Here is a 5,529-nt window from a genome sequence, read left to right on the forward strand (position 1 = left end):
TGTTAACCATATTTACTTCCAAATAAGAACAAAAACAAAATCATTCTTTTACCTGAAGTTGATACAACTATCTTTCGTACAACAAAAACACACTAGCCCACTCCCCAAAAGGGAACACACAAAGTTACTTACCTATCTGTGGTATGCTCATTTCTGTTTTACTCAGTCAAATGCTCCTTTGAATATCCTATAGCTTTAATCCTGAGATATAGGTAACCACTATTAATAAATCTTTTGTTAGACTAGGGAATTGGGGAAAGGGGAAACTCACACACATACAAATACACTTTGAAGCAATAAATACATAAATACATATTTTTCTCTACTAGAGCCCTCATGATCAGCCATGGGATCATAACTGGTCATAAGATCACAGATGGTATTTATAACTTCCTTCTTCCACTACACAATTAATATTTTCTCTGCTCCCTGAAAGTGTCTCAGTTAATTGCGGTTCCTTACTTGATAGAGTGACCCAAATCCTGGTTCATGAAGCATCTGTACCATTACAGCCCTGCCTCTATTAGGTTGTTGTAGCTTTTCATGAACTTTTACCACAAAATGTTGAAAGTCTAAGGGATGCTCTAGAAGATCTTCTGAATACTGGGAATTCTACCTCTGCCTCTTTCCTGTTGTTTCAATGTCTGAGGTGCCCCAAATAGCCAATGGTAGTTGTGAATTCCAGTACAATGTTGTATTCTGTCATGAATTTCTTCTTTGGGAAGTAAGATCTTTGAACGTGAAAGGTCAAAATTTGTAGAGAATGGAAACAAAAATATTACCAGTGGATAATTAGGATTAATGTGAAAGGAGTCATTCTCATATCTACCTTGTGATTCCCAGACTCATGAATCCTGGGTATAGGAGAAACATCGCTACATATTTATAGCTGATTCAAAGAATATCTTACATCCAGAAAGACATTATTGCAGCCCCATAAAGTGCTTTCACCAGCTGGTGCCATAACTGAGTCTTCCAAAGACCATTCCATAATTTTATTAGACCAGCTGTTTCAGGATGAAGGGAACATGAGGATACCAGTAAATTGCATGAGCATGAGCCCAACATCGCACTTCATTTGCTATAAAATGAGTTTCTTTGTCAGAAGTAATGTCATATGGAATACTATAAAGGTGAATAAGGCATTGTGTAAACCCACAGCTGGTGGTTTTAGTAGAAACATTAGGAGTGGGAAAGGCAAAACCATATCTGGCATAAGTGTTTTTTTTTTTCCCCCTCGGTGAGAACAAAGAGGTACTCCTTCAATGATGGACGTGATCCAATGTAATCAACCTGCCACCAGGTGGCCAGCTGGTTCCTCCAGGGAATGGTGCCATTTCAGGGACTCAGTGTAGATCTTTGCTCTTGGCAGTTTGGGTAGCCAGCAGTGGCTCTATCCAAATTGGCCTTAATGAATGAAAGTCCATGTTGCTGAGCCCATGCATAGGCTCCATTTCTGCTCCCATGATCATTCTCTTCATGAGCCAGCTGGGCAATTATGGGAATAAAACAGTGGGTAATCTTGTGCATAAGATTTTTAAGATCTTCCTCTTGGGAAGTTGCTCTTTGGTGAGCATTTATGTAAGACAAAAATATCTTCATATTTTGTGCCCATTTAGAGAAGTCTTTCTGTATACTTCTTCTCTAGACCTTGTTACTGATTTTCCAATCTTGTTTCTTCTAACTTGCTTACCATGCAGCCAAACTGTTAGTCACTCCTCATGACTGATTCCAGATATGTACCTCTATCCATATCTCCTGTCAGGCAATATGAACAATCAGGGTTATAGCTTTAAGTTCTTCCCATTGGAAAAATTTTCTTCACCACTATACTTCAAGGCCACACCTGTAATGCCTCAGCTGTCCAATTTAGATAGTGCCAGAATAGTGCAGAACCATCTGTGAACAAGGATAAAATTGTTCTTCCTCATTCTGCTGTAATAGACAATTCCACATAAGAGAGAGGAGGCAGTGTGGCAGGAATAGAAGCCATGGGAATCTAAGCCACTTTCCATGCAACTTATTTGTGACTTCAAAACCTTTGGAGGAAAATTTATCTATTGTTTCCACTTGATGAAGTACTGCTATGTAACGCTTGGTGAGTCAGACAACACTTTTTAAATATGAATACTATGGTCACGTGATTATTTGATGGCAATACTAAGTGTCAGGACTCTGGTGGGAACCTATAACAAGGAGGAAGCTGTTTCTCAAAAGGAGAATAATTTCCAGCGAGAAAACAAAACTCTTCTCCAAAGTCCGAGAGGGGTATAGTGTGAATTAACTATAGGGATCTGTCAAAGGTTTTCCTTAGGATCTCTAACTGCCATAGACACCTCAAACCCTGTTGGATTTGCTGGGTTATATGGCCCATGTGGCAGGAGAGGTTGAATAGCAGTCTAGCTCTGTTGCAGAATCACCTTGTAATCTGGGCCTGACTCAAAACTGAGAGCTTATGGATTATTTGGTAAATGGCTTGAAGTAAGATGCACAAACCAGGTATTTATTTCAACCAAAATACAGAGCTCCACCTCTTAGAGGTAGCAGGTGTCAGGTACAGAAACATGTTTTCCATCTGATATGTTTCAATATGCACCAGGCCCTAATTCCTACAAATTTCACAGATATTACATGCTTGTGAATGTTTATAGGGTTTATTCTTCCAGCCTCTGGCATGCATATGTCTGGACAAGATATCTAAAGTATTTTCTACTTTCTGCTATTGGGTTCAATCAGAATGATATCTATGTAGTAGGCTTGCTTGATGTCCCATAAAGTGGAGAAGCAAACAAGTTCCTGATGGACTACATTGTAGCAGAGGGCTGCACAGCTGATATAGTCTTAAGAAATGCTCCGTGTATTGCTGCTTCTGGTGGTTCTTGCTAACAAGTATAGAGAAAAAGTATTTACGACATCAGTAGCCTAAAACTACAAAAAAAGAGAGGCTGTGTTGATTTGTTCCAATAAAGCAACTACATCTGGAAATACAGCTGCAGTTATAATTATTATCTAATTAAGTTTATGTCATTCTACAAGATCCATCTGCCTTCTCCACAGGCCAAACAGATGATTTGAATGGGAATGTGTTAGGACCCCTTCCACCTTTGACTGTGGCACAAACTTTGGTAGTCCCTCTAGGAAAGTGTTATTGCTTTTGTTTCACTGCTTTGGGAGGGTGAGAAGTTCTCAAGACTCTATTTGACATTTCCAATTGTAATAGTCCTCAATCCGTAGGTCAGAGATCCAATGTGGAAATTCTGCCAGTTTTTGAATATGTATCTTCCAAAGATGCTTTCCAGAAATGAGGAAATAAATGTAGGATAGATTTGGGAACCCATTAGACTCACTGTGAGATGGACTTGAACCAAATTGTCATTGATGATTAGACCTTACCCTCTTCTTTTAGACCTATCCAGCCTAGTGGACCACAGTGGCAGTTTAGGTTTCTAGAGAATAGTTATTGTTCAGTAAATTCTAAAAAGTGGGTTATTTTTATTTTCTTAATGTATAGTCTCTTGGTAAATTGGTTTAGGTTCTTTTGGAGAAAGCTAGGAGAAATATTTACCGTGTAAATTACTGAACATGTAGCAGAGTCTGTACTTAAGAGTACCCATCTTCACTTTCTAAAAGAGGCTCGGAGTCCATAAACAGGTTCAACTCTAGAAGTATGTTGAGGGGTCATTGCTTTCATTATAATTTGATACAGACTTAGCTTTATGAGATCTATACCTTTTCCACCTACACAAATCAAGTATGACTTTATTAACTTGCCCACCTCTTTCATTTGTAGAAAGATAATTATTGACCAGTCAATGCAAAACATCTCTGCAGGTCACATAATTCTGGTAATTGCTTCAGCACAATTTTTTTAAAAAATAGAATTCATATCCATCTTGTACCTGTAATATAAGTGCCACTTCTTGGATTTCACAACTCCTGGATCACATCATCCCTTGTGAATTCAGGGATGGTATTTTGCTGGCCACAAGTCTCACAGTTATCCCTGGCATACAGGGAAAAGCCACAACAGAGGACCTTGATGATGATGGTGCTTTCCTTACCACGGGGGTACCATCTTTGAGGGTCTCCTGGGGAATATAATTTAGAAGTAAATAAGCAGTTAACATGTAATAAATCCACTCCAACTTTTAATCTCCAAAACCCAGTGCACATGATCTTGCCAGAGTGGCATTATAGAAAGGGCACCTTGGAGGTGTCTATAGAAAGCAGTTTTCTCTGTGTAGCTACTACTTCTGTGAGTCCCCAACCAAGCACCTGCTGGTGGGAGTTGGGCTGCTCTTGGTCGGCAAGATCAACAATTAGAAATATAAGCTAATTTTCTAGTGGAAGAGAGAAAGGACAAGTTAAGACCTGCTGGGTACCTCTGAGTCTGTCATTTTGTTTTATTGTAAGACTTCCTCACTGTAATGACTTCTGTTTCCTTTCTGTTTTGTAAATCTTGTAAAGTTCCTCTTTGGGCCAACTCAAATTGAAACATATAGGGAAGAAAATTCTGGGAAATTTAGTTTCCAGTCTTAGCCAAGTTGACAGAACAAAGTCAAGCATATAAAATGTTATAAATTTCATAGTTTTTCAATTGTACAGCTTTATGAAGCAGTATTTTTTCTTAGTCTGAATCAAAGCGTGGGCACATATTAAATATAGGGAATCAATAATAGTAAATGCCTAATGTCTTTAGGCTGACCTACTGTTGGTTTCACTAGCTTTAAAAAAATTATTTTAGCATAATTTTAAAATTAATTGTCATTGTAAGAAACAGTACAGAAACATTCCATATATCTTTTACCCGTTTTTCCAAGAGTAACATCTTGCATAATTTTAGTGCAATGTCAAAACTAGGAAATTGACACAACACAACCCACAGACTATGCATTAATTTCATTCAAGACAACATATAAAGTCGAGGAGATTTTTGGCATAGGAAAACGTCATTTTAAAAGATCATTCTAGCCGTGTTATGGAGAACAAAGGGGCAAAGAAGGGAGCAAAAAAGTATATTTGGAGGTTGTTGTGCAAACCAGATAAGAGATGACAGTGGCTTAGAAGATGATTGTAAAAAAAAAAAAAAAAAAAAAAGAGGTGGAGGTGTGGTAGGTAGTAATAAGATGGAAGACACATTTTGAATGTAGAAATCATAAGATTTGCTTAGGGATTCGGGTGTCAAAGAAAGATACCAAAGATGCTTCTACAGTTTTGCTCTAAACAGCTGGACTGAATGGTATTCTTATTTACTGAGATGAGAAAGACTGTAAGTTTGTTCATTTTTATGCCATTCAGGCAGTCTGATAATTTTGAAAGAACAATTATTATACAGGCCAGCCATCTTTCTGGTCACAAGAGGATTATATTAAGAAGTTGATATATAATTGAAGAAAAACCATAACATTTTTTTCCCTCTAACCTCCTGCTTTTACATGCTAAGAAAGTAAAACGAAAGTACTCTTAGTAACTTATGAGTAAAAGTAAAATTTCAATGCAGAATTGTGAAAAATATTTATGTGTCCAGAA

This window comes from Trachypithecus francoisi, unplaced genomic scaffold, assembly GCF_009764315.1.
Source record: "Trachypithecus francoisi isolate TF-2019V2 unplaced genomic scaffold, Tfra_2.0 Lachesis_group16, whole genome shotgun sequence".
Lineage (NCBI taxonomy): Eukaryota > Metazoa > Chordata > Mammalia > Primates > Cercopithecidae > Trachypithecus > Trachypithecus francoisi.